Source organism: Helianthus annuus, chromosome 4, assembly GCF_002127325.2.
Source record: "Helianthus annuus cultivar XRQ/B chromosome 4, HanXRQr2.0-SUNRISE, whole genome shotgun sequence".
NCBI classification, from domain to species: Eukaryota; Viridiplantae; Streptophyta; class Magnoliopsida; order Asterales; family Asteraceae; genus Helianthus; species Helianthus annuus.
The window spans coordinates 45311145-45330023 of record NC_035436.2 but is presented as its reverse complement, the minus strand read 5'-3'; positions in this window follow the sequence as shown (position 1 = coordinate 45330023).

The following is an 18879-nucleotide window of genomic DNA, read 5'->3' as shown; positions in this document are numbered from 1 at the left end:
AAAAAAAAATGGGTTGGACAGCTTGTAACAGGTATCGAACCCGCGACCGCTGGTTCCCAAGCACACGCAATTAGCCAACTGGACTGTCTGTGATGTTGTTATGAATCCCAGAAACCTTTGTATTTAAACCATAATTAAATGCTGAATTTAAATAAAAAGAAACCGCCATGTCTGTTCATTATCTTCTTCGGCTCTTTGAAGGTTAACCGGAACTCGACCCTTCGTGTCCATAACCGACGACTCCCTTCATCCTATATATATAACCGATCGACCTTTTTTCATCGTTCCTTTCTTCTAACCGTTCCTTCACCCGAAACAATAACCGAAACCGATTCAAACCGGGACTTCGTCCATCTTCGAACCGCCGGAAACCGAATCACCTTCGCCGGAATCCTGCAACCTCCGACCAGTGACCACCGTCCGGTAAACCGGTTCGTTTTCGTTTTTCCGATTTCCTTTACATTCTGCTTATATTATTATTATTATTATTATTATTATTATTATTATTATTAAAAAAAAAGCAGGTTTACTAATATTATTATTATTATTATAAAACAGAATTATTAATATAATTATTATTAGCAGATTTATTAATATTTAATTTTTTATAACAGAATTATTTTTCTGTTTTATTTAATCAGATCTTTTTATGTTATAAATTCAGAATTTACATTTTATAATCAGATTTATTAATGTTATTATTAATATTAAACAGATTTATTTATATTTTAAAACTGGGATATTATTAAAATTCAGAATTATTAAATAACAGAATTTTTATTTTATTATTTAAACCTGAATTATTATTTCATTACTAATTAAATCAGAATTTTTATTTTATAATCAGAATTATTATTTCTGTTATTTATACAATCAGAATTATTATTTTAATCAGATTTATATTTTAATCAGAATTTGTATTATTTATTTAAATCAGAATTTACATTTAAAATCAGAAATATTATATTATTAATCAGAATTATTATTTTTAATTATTAAATCAGAATTTATACTTTGAAATTTAGAATTATTATTTTAGACATGTTTATGTTATTCTAAAATGCCTTATTATTTAAACAATCTCTAAATTCCCAATATTTAACAAATCCTCAAAATTAATAGGGTAATTCTCTTGTGCACATCCTTGTGGGAAATCTCTTGTTCTTAATATTATTCCAAGAAATACGCAACGCACTCTAAGGTGAGTATACTTGACCCATTTTCGATTTTACACTTTTGGGTGTAGTATGCATTTCCTATATCAAAAACACACCATGTTAAACATTTTTGCACTATCTATCCACATTTCGTGTGAATCTATTTGACTCATGTTAATCATGTTATGCTAATGTTAAACATTTATGACTGTGTGTTCATTAACTTTGCAAGTCTCCCCTAACAATGGCAGCGCTGTAGGTTGTAACGCCCCTCCCATAATATTATGGGTATTGTTAGGTTTATTCTATGTTACTCATGTTACCACCCTTCTAGGGTTAGGCTATGTTAATTGCGTTAAACTTTGGTTTGAACACATATTTTCATCGTTACGAGTATAACTGTTAATATGAAATCAGGTATTCACGTGGATTTGATCATGTTAAACTATTTTAAACATATTATACTATATTCAAACTTGTATACTCGCCAACATGTGTTGTTGACTTTATTTTAAATGCATACTGCAGGATGAGGAATCAAGATTGAAGAAATGAATAGGATGGCCTAGAAACCCACCTTAGAAATAATCTATGTTGATGTTTGTTATTTCCTTTTTGATTATGTATGAAACTTTGGAATTTTAATAAATGAAATTTTAATTATATTGTCACATTTAGTGTTATGATGTCTTTGAACAGTTTGTACGTCTCATCCCGATGTTTCCGCCATCGGTTGGGGTGTGACAAAACCCGCTGCTACTCTTGTTCGATCCCTGATCAGCTTTCTCAGATGAATCACCAGCACTGAAAGCGGTTTGAATTTTCGGACTTCTTTCAGATTCAGTAGCTGGAATACTACCCCGTGTAATACATCTTCACGTCCTGTTGACCACTCGGACTGTTCATTCTAGCGATCTTTTGCTGCTCAAGATCCTGACTCTCAATTTTCTCAATAAACTGTGAAATTGTCAGCCCATCATACACACCAGTATTCTTTAAGATCATCAAATACGTTCCCCACTCTTTCTGAGGTAACGCATCCGCCAACTTATCCACCCATTCCTCTCGACCTTTTTCAACTCCTAACATCGATAACGATCGCACCAGGTGACAATATCTTTCAATCAATTTCTTAGTATCCTCTCCTGGCAAACTACTAAACAGATCGAACTCTTTCTTTAATAAAGCTTTCTTACTTTTAATCATGTTTTCGCTTCCCTCAAACTTAACTTTTAATGCATCCCAAATCGACTTAGCAGTTTTATCGTGCTGTAACAAGATGAATATATCTTCTTTAATAGCCTGCTGCAACAAACTGATCATCATTTTCTCGGCTCTATACATTGCTCGTTCTTGCTCAGTAAACTCGGATATCTCTTCAATAACTTGCAACTCTGTTCTAGGTAATGTGTACTTCTTCAATATGCACTCCCATGATCTAAGATGATTTGCTTGATCCCAGTTTTCAAATCTATCTTTCCACCCATAATACTCCTCAATGCTCATCAATCTAGGGGGCTTTTGAGTTGTTCCTGTCTCATTTTCTAAGTTCATTGCTTGAGCAATTGCGGCTGGAGTAGTCGATGTTGCAAATGCGTTATAAAATTCGGAATTCATGTTGACTTAACACTTTTTTCAATGCAGCTGACACAAGAGCGATTCAACACCAAACAAATTAGCGAACCAGAAAATAAACTAATGAGCGGACCAAAATTTAATTAAAAGCGATCCAGAAATAATCACTCGAGCGGTCCAGATATTGTTTGTTCGAGCGGTTTCAAAAGTTGTTCTAAAAGCGATCCAGAAATAATCACTCGAGCGGTCCAGATATTGTTTGTTCGAGCGGTTTCAAAAGTTGTTCTAAAAGCGATCCAGAAGCAAATTTACGAGCGGTCCAGCTAAAGTGTGAACGAATGAGCGGTCCAAACAGTGACCTAAGGGCGATACACGATGACGTCACTTCGAGCGGTCCACATTCCGAACATGTTTTGATATGTTTTTAAGCTGAATTTCGGTCTGAAACTTCCAAGGGTTTGTCTAAGTATGATGTTACACAGTCTGTGAGCTTTTGAACTAAATTCAACCGTGAAATCTCCTAGAAATATGAAAAGAAGGTGTAGAAACGAGAAGAAACAATGAAATCCGGCTATAATCTGCAGAAAACCTCCTCCCAAGCTCTGATACCACTTGTAGGATCGAATGCTGACCCAAACGAGTCGTTCAGAGGTTAACTCTTGCTTTTCAGATGCGGAATAATAAGAAATGCAAGTAGATATAGCTTGTTCTTCCTCCTAACTGCTTGTTTTACTGATTTGAAATGATTTACAGCTCGATCTTCACACCGGCAAAGCTTCGGCGTGGAATACAAGGACTTACTACTAAGGATCGCTCTTACTCACCTATATATAGACCTCTGGGACCGCTCATGTGACACTTGTCCATATGAGCGATCCAGACTTGTTCACATAAGCGGCCCACATGTGCCAAATAAGCGACCCAAGCCTCTAAAGACCCTATGAGCGATCCATGCTCCTAAAACCTATACAGACTCCTGTTTTCTCGTAAAACGTGCCCTATGCTATACAATACAATGCAAGACCTGATCCTAGACACCTAGACGGAATCAACAGATGTAGTGCACCAACAGAACTGATAAGTGTTTGTTTGTTTTGTGTGATTCAGGTGATTAAAGATGTCAAACAACGGTGAAGAGTTCTACAACACATTCTACAATGCATTCACTTCCGAATCGTCAGATAGAAGATCTGAGTTGAAAGAATATTCAAGAGAGATTTCGGAAAATTTGAAGTTTGAAACATGTACGGAAGTCAACAGAAACCACCAAAGTTAATGAAAGTTGAAGACTATAACTGGTGGAAAAACAGATTTGAGGGTTGGGTAAAAGCTTTCGCTCCTGAAAGCTGGTTAAAATTAGTGAGTGAATATAAAGCACCAGAGAAAGAAGGAGGATAGTTAATAGATGAAAAATATTTTACTGAAAAAGATATAAAAAATGTTGTGGCTGAATATAAAATGATAACGTTGATCAAACAGTCAGTGAGAGAGGATATTATCTCGTTACTTGAACAAGAAAAAACTTCAAAGAGATTGTGGGAAGCGTTAGAGAAAAAGTGTATTGGTAGTAATGAAATTGTTAAAAACAAAAAGAAATTGTTGCGTAAAGAGTTTGATGTATTCAATTGTATGAAAAATGAATCTGTTTGTAAAATGATCGAGAGATTTGGACATCTGAAAATGGAGCTGGCTAGATATGAAATCTCATATTCTGAAGAAGAGATGGTGGATAAATTGTTTGATTCATTGCCCAATGATCAAGATTGGCAATATTTTGCTCTTATGCTGAAAAATACAATCAAGCCAGATGATTTAAAAGTGGATTTGCTAATTGAAAGGCTTGAAAGCCATGAGTTGGAGATAAAAAGATCCAAAGTCAACAGTCCAGCTTATCAGCAGAATGTGGAACTTTATTACAGAGGAAATGCACCACAGGCTGGATCTCCAAAAACGGTGTTTTCTGCAGAAAGTTCAAATTCAGTGAACAATGAAAGTCTTCACAGTGGTTTTCACAGTGGATCTTCTTCAAACACCTCAGACCAATCTGCTTCAAAGAATCTATTCCAGTGTAATATCGCAGTTGATTTGAAGAACGGGCAGAACTTCAGCGAAGAATCGGCGAAACAACAGATGGTTTTCTTGGCATCCGTACTTGAATCGTATGAAAGCCTCGTTGCAGGGAAGATTGGCAATACCAATTTGACGAAAGAAGATTATGATCAATTAGACCCCGAGGAGATGGAACTAATGGATATAAGATGGTGCATGGCCAGTGCGGTTCGTAGAGCACAACGGTTCATGGAGATCACGGGGAGAAAGTCAATTGGTGGACCAACTACCAAACTGGGATTTGATAAATCCAAAGTGACATGCTTCAAATGCAAACAAAAAAGTCACTTCAAGCGCGAGTGTAAAAATGCGTATGCTGCTGATGATTCTGAGAACCCGTTCAACGAAGATTATTACAAGAAAGCGATTTACCATCAGAACAAGTCTGAGCCACCAAGATTGAAACAGCAGGAAGAAAAATCAAGGGCTCTTGCAGTTATATATGATGATGAAGGTTATGATTGGAGCAAAGAGGTTCTACCAGAAAAAGATGCAGTTGGATATGCATTTGTTGCAAATGATTATCATGATACCTGGTGGCGAAGAGATAGTGCGAGATGGGAGATTAGCAAGTTGAATGAACCATTTCAAGAAGCACAAAAAGCCAAGAGATGGAATGAAGAGTTGGAGTGTTACATGGATCCACAGGGTAATCCAGTAGTTGATCCGTCAAAAGTGGATTTTGATGCTGTAACCAATTTGTTTCCTAGTGAGCGTACTTTCAACACAAGAAGGCTTTCTGATAAAAGTTATCTGCCAGAGTTGATGAACAAGTTGAAAGAGGTTTTTGAATCAAGTCTACCGAAGGTGGTAGAAATGAAGAAGAGAAAAGAAGAAGAATTGAAAAAGATGATTGAAGAAGTGAAGACTGTCGCAAAGCTTGTTGCTGAAGAGGAACAGAAAACTAAAGAAGAACAGAAGAAAAAGGAAGTTCAGAAAGATGAAATAGAAGAATCGGTGCTGAAATAAAATGAGGTAAATGAATTTTCTGACTTATCAAATGTTGAGATTGTTGATAAAAATGAAAACAAGTGCAGGAATTGCATAGAAATGTGCAAAGCCTGTACAGAAAAAGATGACATCATAAAAACAAAAGATAATGACATCGTTAAATTTGAAAATGTTTTCACAATAAAATGTAAAGAAATGATTGACAAAGAAGAAATTTTGAAACTAAAGGTTGAAAAGCTGACACAGAAGTGTCAAGATCTTGAAAAAGATAATGAGGTGTATAGACAAATGTGTTCAGCTAAATGTGTCGATTGTGTTGAAAAAGAATCTAAGTTTCTAGAGTTACAAAAACAATATGATTCTTTAAAATGGTCGAGTCAGAGAGTACAAGAAGCTTATGATACTTTGAAGAGCCAAGTCAAAAGTTTTGATCAAAGACTGTCTGAAACTTTAACAACAAAAGAAATGTATGAAAGACAGTTTAAAGATAAGCAAATTGAATTGAACAAGTGTGTGGATGTAATTGCTAATCTTAAACAAGTCTTGGCTGAAAAAGAAAAGATTGTTACAAAACTTCAAAGTTATCATAACTCTTCGTACATTCTCGAACGTATTTTCAACATCACACTAGATGACAAAGATACTAATAGTTGTAAAAAGGGTATTGGTTTAGAATTTCATCAGGTACCACCACCATTGAGAGACAATTATACTTTTTATGATGAAGAAAAAGTGGCAAAGGGTTTAAACATAGCTGACCAATTACCTGAAAGTATCGATGTGACTTACACCAAATCTGATGATGCTGGTGATTCAGAGGTGGTATGTAAGGTGGTTGATAGTGTTTTGAAAGATGAGTCTACAAAAGGTAAGTCTGAATCACAGGATGAAGATGAAGGAAATCTTTATGATGGATATCTAAAGACACAAAATCCGAGAAGAATTTGAATGATGATCCAAAAGGATTGGTTTATACCATGATTGGATCGGACAAACTATTCTTAGATGTTGTTTTCCCGATTCAGAATGTGATTTCAGAGAAAATTGACAAAGTTTTCAAGATGGTTGAAATTGAGAAATCTGAAATGTCGAAGTTTGCTGGTAAAGGTTACAAAGGTTCTTATAACAAACCTGGTTCTAAGAAGAAAAACATGAAGGCTGGTTTGGGTTATAAGAAGAAGCAAAATCGAAACAAAACTAAAATGCCAAATTTTCAGACAAAAATGAGTTTTGTTCAAGGAAAAAGCTTCACAGAAGAGGAAAAACTCAAAATTGGACAACAGTCTAATGCAGAGTTTGAGGCTATGAAAAAGAAACAACAACAGGCAAAGGATGTTTCAAAGAAAGTTTGTTTTAAATGTGATAAAATTGGACATGTTGCAAGAAAGTGTCCAAATCCAAAGCCTGTTGATGTTGATGTTGAGAGTGTGAAATCAAGGTCAACCAGATTTGATTCGAAACAAACTTGGAGGTATAACACAAACAAGTTTGCTTCAAATCAAAATTGGAAATCAAACTCAAACAGGTTTAATTCAAGACAGATCTGGAATTCTCACACACCCAAATTGAGAACAACACAGAGTTGGAAAACATCTGTCGATATGACAAAACCTCAAGAGTTTTGGAAACCAAGTGTTGTTCAGAAACAAAAGATTGAAAAACAGACAAATTTTTACAAAAGAGGTACTCCGAAAGGTCAAGTGTGGAGTGCTAAGAAACAAGTGTCGTCGGTAAAAGATGAGAAAGTTGAGATCAAAGCTGGAAAAGTTTTAAATGACAAAGAATTTCCAAAATTGAATGAAAATTTTTGTGTTGAAATGCCTAAGGTCCAACAGACCTGGGCTAAATTGTTCAAATGATTGATTAAGTTTGAATGTGCAGGTGCTCAACGAAGCTGAAGATTGTGAGACTGATAGTTGGAGCAACCTGGCACAGGAAGAGGTTGCAGGACCCTGGTTTGGTTGAACAGGGAGTTTAGTTTGAGTGTTGTTTGTATATAAATAAACAATATTTTCAAAACCCTAAAAAACTTGAAAAATTAAAAACCAAAAATATGTTATGTTTTAGTTTTTGTTAGAATAATTGTTAATTGAATACGCCGAAACCCTCATGGCTGAACAAACATGATTACATTCATCAGATTGAAAAACGGTTATCAAACTGTAAAAATCAATGTGTTGTAAATCATGGGGCTAATTACTGCTTTTAGTATGATTCAGTGCATGATTAGCAGAACATGGATGGCGAGAAAAAGCTATCAGTATCGGGTTGTCAAATTTTTAATGATTTTGCATTTTAGGGGGAGAAAAATTGTTAGAAAATACAAAAATATTAGAAAATTTGAAAATACAAAAACATGATAAAATTCAAAAAATTTTGAGTTGTGCGTAAAAAGAGGAAATGATAATACATAAGTAGACAGTTACAGTATGCTAAAGAATTGTAAAGAATTAAAAAGTGTTAAACAGTCTCACTGATGATATGTTGATAGGTTTTTATACACTTAGTAAGCTTTTTCGGGATATAAACCTAAATTCAAACACTTGCTTATTTTGTGGGGAACACTACTTGAATATATAGGTAACCCCTGAAATCTCGTTTGAAAGGTCCCATATTCTGAGATACTAGGTCTTTATACTCAGTGATATCTGGGGTATTATTCCGGGACTTCTGCTGTATGGAAGTACTGACCTAGTCCCCGAATAATACTTTCTGCAAATGCTTGAAATATAGCATCGCCCTCAGCAAGCTGATGAAACAATGAAATTGATAGTCGTTGCTGTTGTAATAAAAAGATCCTCTAAAGGGGACACACCGAAAAGTCGAAACCGTCATCTCTTTGCGTATACGGAAGTATCGACCTGAGCTCTCACGGCGCTCGCATCTAACCCCTTACAGATATCATCTGTGGTATACTCACCTGTAAGACTGAATATCTGGGATTCTGGATATGGGAGTATATTCAAGAGGTGGGACACATGAATGAGTTAAGTTCTTAAAACATCTAATTCGTATCCTGAATCAGTTGAAATTTGTATGAAAATTTAAGTGGATCAGTATATCGACAATCTAAGTGAATTGTTTAATTCTTAATGTGTAACTAAGCTCAATGGTACTTGTGACTTGTCAAAAACTGATATGATCCTCTGACGCATACTCAAACAAAAATATTGTCTGTAAATATGTTTGTATATATTTCTTTACTGCTTTATATTTTCAGAAAATACAAAAAGATTTTGATTTCTGCTTTATTTTCGACAACCGATGTCTGAGTTGCTGAGTTTCAAAATCTAAGTAAGTTGATTGTGTTTCTGAAAATAAAACAAGTTCATTAAGTTGTAACTTGATATTATAAATCAAAAATTTCAAAAACAGTTTGTGATATCTCCAAGGTCATTAGTTTGGACTTGGACGATTAACTGTGGGGGAGTTGGATTCTTTAACACTGTCAAATTCAGAAATATTGTTGATAGGGGGAGTGTTTTAGAAAGTTGTATAGTGTCAGATTACGGTTTCTGGTTAATGGTTTTAAAATGTTGTTACTTATCATTTGTATGAGTGATTGCAGGAAAAATCCAGATTACGATCCCGAGAGCTGAGTCTAAGGGGGAGTCTGAAGACGAGCTCAACACAAACGGAAGTGTGCAAAGAGCCAGATATCGTTTCTGGAAGAGCTTGTAACTGGAAAGCCAGGTGTCGATCCCAAAAGCACGGAAGCTTGACGAAAGGGGGAGCCTGAAGAGTTTACCGAAAGGGGGAGCTGAAGCTGAAGACATATCCACGGGGATTCTGTTCAAACAAAAGAGAGTCTACGTTGATGAAGACGTGTTAAAGCTTCAAGAAGACTCAAGAGAGAGAGAAAGAAAAGTCGCTACGAGCTTGACTACAGATTGACTGCAGCAATATCCAAGGGGGAGTCTGTTAGTGCATTATCTGTCTATCGCCTCCGTCAATCTAGTCCGTAGCAGAAACTGAAGAAAACAAGATTTATATTGTTATATTAGTGATACTTGGTCAAAAAGGCAAGGTGGCATGATTGTAATTAATGAGAAACCTCATTAAACCCCTTGGCCTATAAATAGGAGGCTTATGCCTTTGTTTTAAAACTTTTGACATTTTTACATCTTGGAGAGCTAGAGGCTAGAGAGAGAAGCTAGAGAGAGAAAGCTCGTGTTTGTGATTCAGGTTCTTGTACATTTTCAGATCTGATCAATAGAATCACAGTTTATATTACATCACGTGTATTAGGTCGCGTTCGTGTACGGATTCCGCACGTTATACGTACGTTTCACAATCGTTTCGGAGTCAAAACCAGTCCTACAAAAGTTAATTCAAGTAAATTCACCAAGGGGTGAAAAGATCACAATTAAAGGAAATAAGCCATTTAAATCCACTAAATTCATCTCAGTGATGAAAACTGCAAGTTATATAAGAAAAGGATCTATAGTGTATTTGATTTCTATAATCACTAACACTAAAGGAAAAGAATTAAAAGACATTCCAGTAGTGTCCCAGTTTTCAGATGTCTTTCCAGAAGAATTGCCAGGGCTACCGCCAGACAGGGAAGTTGAATTCAGAATCCACCTACTACCAGGGACAGCACCAATTGCCAAAGCACCTTATCGTTTGGCACCCGCTGAAATGCAGGAACTGAAGAACCAATTAGACGAATTGTTGGAGAAAGGATTCATACAGCCAAGCTCATCGCCATGGGGAGCGCAGATTTTATTTGTTAAAAAGAAGGACGTATCAATGCGTATGTGCATTGATTACCGTGAATTGAACAAGGTCACGATTAAAAACTGGTATCCATTACCAAGGATCGATGATCTGTTCGATCAACTTCAAGGAGCTCAATTTTTCTCTAAAATTGATTTAAGATCAGGATATCATCAATTAAATGTACAGGAAGAGGATACCCCTAAAACCGCATTTAGAACAAGGTATGGTCATTATGAATTTACTGTCATGCCATTTGGTTTAACCAATGCCCCAGCCGCATTTATGGACATGATGAACTGAATATGTAAGCCATATTTGGATAAATTCATAATTGTCTTCATAGATGATATTCTAATTTACTCTAAGAGTAAAGAGGAGCATGCAAAGCATTTGCACTTACTTTTAAGTTTATTAAGAAAGGAAAAGCTTTATGCTAAGTTTTCCAAATGCGAGTTTTGGTTAGAACAAGTACAATTTCTTGGACATTTAGTTAACCATGAAGGAATTCATGTGGACTCGACAAAGACCGGGGCAATTACCAAATGGAAAACCCCTGAGTCACCAACTGAGGTTAGAAGTTTCTTAGGATTGGCCGGTTATTATAGAAGATTTATTCGAGATTTTTCCAGAATAGCCATTCCTTTAACTAAGTTAACCTGTAAATCTATGAAGTTTGAATGGGGACCAAAACAAGAAGAAACCTTTAGAATTCTTAAGCAAAGATGAACCCACACACCCATACTAGCGTTACCAGAAGGAACTGAAGACTTTGTAGTCTATTGTGACGCTTCTAAATTAGGTTACAGATGTGTGTTGATGCAACGTCAAAAGGTTATAGCTTACGCATCTAGACAGCTTAAGACTCATGAAGAAAATTATTCAACCCATGATTTGGAATTAGGAGTCATAATTTTTGCCCTTAAGATTTGGAGACATTATCTTTATGGTAGTAAATTTACCATATTCACAGACCATAAGAGTTTAAGGTATGTTTTTGGGCAAAAAGAATTAAATATGAGACAAAGACGTTGGATGGAGATGCTTAGTGATTATGATTGTGATATCCAGTATCATGCAGGAAAAGCAAATGTAGTGGCTGATGCTTTAAGTCGAAAGTACCATGAAAAGCCAAAAAGGGTACGTTCTCTTAAATTAAATCTACAAGTAGATTTAAACGATCAGATTAGAAAAGCACAAGAATCAGTAATCAAGGAAGATACTGAAAAATTAAAAGGAATGATTAAGGAATTAGAACAAGGAACGGATGGAATTTGGAGATTTCATCAAAAGAGATTGTGGGTACCTAAATTAGGAAACTTACGTCATCATATATTAGAAGAAGCCCATAAGTCTAAATATACGATGCATCCAGGAAGTGATAAGATGTACCAGGATTTAAGGAAAAATTTCTGGTGGATAGGAATGAAAAAGGATATAGCAGCTTATGTTTCTAAATGTTTAACTTGTTCACAAGTAAAAGCTGAACATCAGAAACCCTCAGGTTTGTTACAGCAATTATAAATGCCAGTTTGGAAATGGGAATTGATAACAATGGATTTTGTTACCAAATTACCCAAAACGAGAAAAGGTAATGATACAATCTGGGTGATTGTAGATAGGCTAACCAAGTGAGCTCATTTCCTACCAATGAAGGAAACTTTTAGTATGGAACAATTAGCCAAATTGTATGTAAATGAAATTGTTTCATTACATGGAATACCTTTATCAATTGTTTCTGATAGGGATAGCCGTTTTACCTCTCATTTTTGGGCAAGTTTTCAAAAAGCAATGGGAACTAAGCTGAATCTAAGCACAACTTATCATCCTCAAACGGACGGTCAAAGTGAAAGGACAATTCAGACAATGGAAGACATGCTTAGAGCTTGTGTAATTGATTTCGGAGGTAATTGGGATGATCACTTACCTTTAATAGAATTTTCTTATAATAACAGTTATCACACAAGTATTAATGCTGCACCATTCGAAGCACTTTATGGACGAAAGTGCAGAACCCCAGTCTGTTGGGCAGAAATTGGGGAAAAGCAACTATCTGGACCTGAGATAGTACAGGAAACAACAGATAAGATCATTCAAGTCAAGGAACGACTGAAAGCAGCACGTGATCGACAAAAGAGCTACGCTGACAACAGACGTAAACCGTTAGAATTTCAAGTAGGTGACAAGGTATTGTTAAAAGTCTCTCCTTGGAAAGGAGTGGTAAGATTCATCAAAAGAGGAAAGCTAAGTCCCAGGTATATTAGACCTTTTAAGATTATTAAAAGAATAGGACCTGTAGCCTATCAGCTACAACTGCCAGAAGAAATGGCAGGAATACATGATGTATTTCATGTATCTAATCTCAAAAAGTGCCTAGCTGATGAATCACTTGTAGTACCTCTTAAGGATATAGAGGTAAATGAACAACTTAAGTTTATAGAGAGACCTCTACAGATTGAAGATAGGAAAATTAAGAATCTCAAGCATAAAAGATTAGTTCTAGTCAAAGTGAAGTGGGACTCAAAAAGAGGACCTGAATACACATGGGAGCTTGAATCAGAAATGCAAAGGAAATATCCGCACTTATTCCAGTAGATCTCGAGGACGAGCTCTAAAACAAGGTGGGGAGGATATAACAACCCTAACGTAAACCGACAACCTTATAATCTTTCCGACACTCTAGTATATCTTAAAATGTCCCAATATGTCTTATATTATACCCGTATGTGAAAAACCGAGCTTAAAATAGATCATAACATATAAAATAAATTAAAAACAATAAATATTAAGCTGAGGCGGGCCGCCTGAGATCAGAATTGTGGCGCAGCCCGGTGCGGCCACGTGTCCGACGCGTGTTGACCCTACCTGATGACCCGGATCACCTATGCTTTGACCTAGGGTTGACGCGGGCCGCGTAAGCCCAGGCTTACTTTTACGCGGGCCGCGAGAGGCCCAGTTTTCAGCCCTATATAAGAAGGCCATCAGGTTTCACTTTCCGTCGTTCACAATTTCATTCTCAATCTCACTTTCTGAATTAGAGGCATTATAGTCGGGTATTATACCCCCTAAAATAGTAAGGGTTCTGCTACGATGTAAGTATTATAACCCTGGAGACGTATTAGATACTCTTCCCGATTGATCTAGGGTTCCGTAACGGCTGTCGTGGTTCTGCCCGACGTAGTCGTTGGAATGCCGTCTCGGGGAGGGTATTACTAATGTTAAAATGGGTTATTATACTAACACATGTGCATTTGTGTAATTTATAGATTATTCCCAAGAAATCCTTACTGAAAACCCTAAAACAGCAAGGTGAGTTGATCCACTTTTGTAAATCTTTTTGTTAACTGTTTTTGCAAAACCTCACTAAATTAAATATATACAAAGCAGTTATTGAGTATTTGTAAGAATACAATTATAGTGGGTATGTTGGGGTTTTGTATACAAAATTTGTTACTGGCGTGGTAACATTCCACAAGTTGAGTATGACAGTACCACTGATGTTAATTATTATTTCTTGGAAACAAATGTAATTGCAGATGTGCCCTCAACACTGTAAAATGATTGGTATTTCAACTTGATTAAACTGGGATTCACTCACCAATATTTCCCACTGACAAAATGTGAAAGCCAAATAGAAGTCAGCTGGACAACACTGAAGGCTTGGAAAAGTGGCAATAAAGTTACCTAAAAAGAAATAGATGTTTTTCTTAAATAAAATAGGGTGTATCCCTATGAAATTATGTGTACTGAAAACTTGGGTTTTACCCATGTATTTAATCTTATAAAAGGTGGTGGTTTACTCTGATAAAATATTTTCTAACTACGGTCCTGATGAAAATTTCCGCTGCCAAATTGAATAAATAACGTGATACCACCGAAACTGGCTCGCGGCCGCCCGTTTTCGGGGATTTGGGATCGGGGGTTGTGACACTTCACATTTCCCCCTCCAAATCCACATCCTTCACGGCTTACTCAGATGCGGATTGGGGGGGGGGGGGGTGTCCTGATTCTCGTCGGTCAACTTCATGATACTGCATCTACATGGGTGATAATTTGATCTCTTGAAGCTCTAAACGCCAACCCACGATCTCTCGCTCCAGTGCCGAAGCCGAGTATCGTGGAGTGGCTAATGCTATTGCTGAAACCTCATGGATCCGAAATCTTCTGCTTGAACTCGGTGTTCCCACGCGACAGGCTACAGTTGTGTACTACGACAACATCTCTGTTGTGTACTTAACACAAAATCCGGTTCATCACCAGCGAACCAAACATGTTGAGTTGGATATTCGCTTCGTCCGTGACAAGGTGCGCGTGGGTGAAGTTCGTGTTCTTCATGTCCCCGCAGATTACCAGTACGCAGATATCTTCACCAAAGGATTACCAAAACAACTTTTCACAAGGTTTTGTTCCAGTTTGTGCCTTCGACAGGCTACGGATCAAACTGCGTGGGGCTGTTAGCTATATTATTGCATGTACGTATTGTAACACCCAAGTTACTAATTAACGATTTTATATGTAATACCAACAATTAGATGTGTAGTTAAGACTACACATACTACATAAATACGGGTTTACTAAAACTTTTACAAATTATAAGTTATTCTACATCACGTGATTGAATTCGTTGTTTAAAATTTACAACGTGGCAAAGTGCGGAAGCGTGTGTCTTTATCGTGTTCGGTTCTTCACTGAGCTTGATCGTCTTCCGGCATCCAAAAGTACCTACATTTCAATAACATGAAATGCTTTAGTCATACGGGGTTTAAATCATGTCCGAATGATGTCCGGGAAACAATTGATTTTTCAATTCAAATAAAAAAACAAAATATATAAAAATCTCCACCGTAAATTACGGTGGGACCGTAATTTACGGTGGCACCTGGGTTCAAGCTTTTCTACCGTAAAACAGTGGGCCACCACCGTAAGTAAATCATCTCCACCGTAAATTACGGTGGGACCGTAAATTACGGTGGACCCTGGGTTCAGCCTTTCCATTTTGCCGTAATTTGACACGAAATCTTTCGTATCTATCAAACCGCTTATCCATTTGACCTACCGTTTCTTCCTACATGCTTGTAATTTGATTCTCCATCATATGGAGTTAAAATCCAACATCTGGCTTGATAAAATTCAAGACTTTTAAGTCTTCGGCTTATTACTCCTTTACCAAAATTTGACCCGTTCGTGATTTTATCAAACATACAAGTTTGTTTGACTCTTATTTCTCATAAACCTATTAAATTCAAAGATGTCTAACATCTTGGGTTCCAATTGTAGAATTATATACATTCTTTAACCCATTTTCACCCATATGCTTATTTTGACCCGTTTGAGGTATTCAAGCATATTTTAAGCACCAATTGCTTTCATTCATTTCTAAATACATATATCCACATTTCTTAACAAAGGATCTTCCACCACAACTATATTTATGGTGGATTCGATGTGGTGATTTATATATACCAGAAATTACCCTTCAAATAGTTATTTTACGGCAAAGACTCGAATAGAGCCATTTGACTAACGTTTTACATCTTTCAACTTCTATACTCCTCCTAAGTAATCGTTTAATTGTAAAACTCATTTCCAAACAACCTTTAAGGGTTGTTTGTTCAATTTAGCCTACAAGGGCGTTTTGGTCAATATTAGTCCTTCATTTACGACGAATGACTTTTAGTTACTTGCTTAACCCAACTCCGATCTTTTAACTATGATTTTATTTGAAAGGGCACTAGGCCTTTCAAATATAATGACCATCGTCCGTAACATTTGGTTTACCTATTAAAGTAACCAAAAACTTAATTTAGACTTCGTTTAACTCTCATTAGCCTTACATTTAAATGAGAGTTTTTCTTATTATGCGTACCTGGCTCGGATCATTACATTGACCCATTTAAGTACCTTGCCTCAATATTTACTAGGTAATAGCGATGTAAATATCCATTCGATATTTATTTCTGAAATCAAACAACTCATCAAACCATTAGTCGATATTGTCAAAAAGTGGTATTTCCACCTTTTGACCCATTGGTCTAAATGACAGATGATATTGGCGAGATAAAGCTTATTGCCATCTCGTCTACACGACTCGTTCCGATTTACACCGCACGGTCGTTTTAACTATAACCACCTCTTAACGCTTTTTGGCCTATTAAGGCTTACGTAATATGTATCTTTCAAAACCAATGATTATTGTCAACAAGTGTCCAAATTTCAATTTTACCCTTATGGGTAATCTTGTTCCCTACAACTACACACCGGGAACACCATATCTCAATTTCCCATTTGTCTTGTTCGGAATCAAACAACAAAAAGGTCATTCTAAACTATATGACTAGTGTAAGCTATACTTACCTTGCATCCGAATAACGTTTTTCCTTCATGCTTGCTTCGTTTGACCCGCTTCCTTTCCAAGCCTCCACCTAGCTTGTCAAGCGTCAAACTATCGTCATAATTCGTAAGACAGTTATATTAGTCATCATTAATTATGACTATTCCATCTTACATATTTTCTATCACAATTACCATTCGATCTTATTAATGGTCGGTTTGACTATTTAAAAGTCAAATCACCAATTAACACATATGATTGCACAATCAAGTTCACAAGACTCAATTAGGCACATTATCAACACTTAGTTCTCATTTAGGCATTTTAACAAACACCTAATGTGCATAATTCTACATGTTTACTAACTAGTTCATAACTAGCTATTTTACCAAGATTTACATCAAGAATCAAATCTCTATGTCTAGTGTTTATAAACAACATCTAGGTCTTGCATCCTATCTTTCAAATTTCACAATTAAACACTCAAATTCAAGTGTTCATCATTTTATCATGAAAACCCACTTAACATATATATGGGAAATCATCAAATCATTCAAATCATAACATCATATGTATGATTTTCACTTAGGGTTTAGTTCCTAAGCATGTCTACATCACTAATTTAGCCATAGCTCCTCTAATCCATACCTAATTCGCGATTAGGATGTTTATCAAATTTTTTTACAACTTCACGAATGTTAGAAATTCGACATACCTTATGATCCCCACGACTAGGTGATCATTTATATGTGTTCATGCATCGATTTGGGTCTTGATTTGAGCTTCAATTTGTTGAGATTGTTTGAGCTAGGGTTTGGAGCTCTTGCTCCTTCTCCTGGACTTCTTCACGCACGCACACACACATCAAGTGTGTGTGTTATGTTATTTTTTTTTTCAAGTTATAATTCCATTTTCAAGTTACCCGGCTTTGGTCCCTCGTGTTTGGTTAGTTATTAATTAGGTCACAGCTTAACTATTTTCAATAATATTCCCACTTATTAACTAGGTCTAATATTCCTAGTTAACTTAGCGGGTTCGGGAATATTTATGACTAAGTTTATTTTAGGTCCCGTTAACCCGGGCCTTTTATCCATTTTATTTCCTTAAAAGCTTTTATTCACTTTTTATTTAATATTAGGATTAATTAAATAAATCCTAATATTTACCGGGTAAATTTCACCACTAACGGTACTATACCCGTCTTTTAGTATTAACGGAGTTTGATTACCAAACCCGTTTTCGGGGTGTTACACGTATGTATATATTTAGAATGTATATATATCCCTTTTATGAGGAGAGATTGTTTCCTGATTTCCAGCATTGTAATTCTTTATATACGATTTAATATCAATAGAAGAGATCACGTTTGATCACAGGCACCTCCGGTAAGTTATCTTAACATTTAGTTGTAAGACCACGATTGGTGGTTCACCACGTGAAGGGGGAATTCGTCATGTGACGTCCACGTCAGCATAGATGAAATTATTCTTAAAATGGTTTAGTGGTGTGAAGCGTCTGAATCAAACAAAATCAACTAATATTCACTTTCCATACTCTCTCTCTCTCATCAAAACCAACCCTCTCTCACTCATGATAGAAGCCACGAAGACCATGAGTTTTGACCCTTTCACATGCAAAGGGGATGGTGTTTTACGTGTGCTTGTATGTGAAATGGGATTTCACATTAGATTTCATAAAACCTCTATTTAAGGGTTCTCAAATTGAGAATAAGTATACACAACATTGTTTTATATTTCATTTCTTCGTTCCTTTACTCCCAAATCCTCACACCAAAGACATCATTGCAAGTATATTTTTTAACTAATGGTTATTTATAATTATAAGTTTTATACATTGTCCGCACGTTATGTGAGGAGATACTCATAACAATCATATTTCGTAAAAAGAAAAAGATGGTATTTACATGTATGATGATGTACCTTCTAGACCTAAGAGTCAAACTTTGGGTATTTAAAAACTTAAATATTGTCATGAGATAACCAAAGAACATCTATTGCCTAACAAATAGAAGTCCTT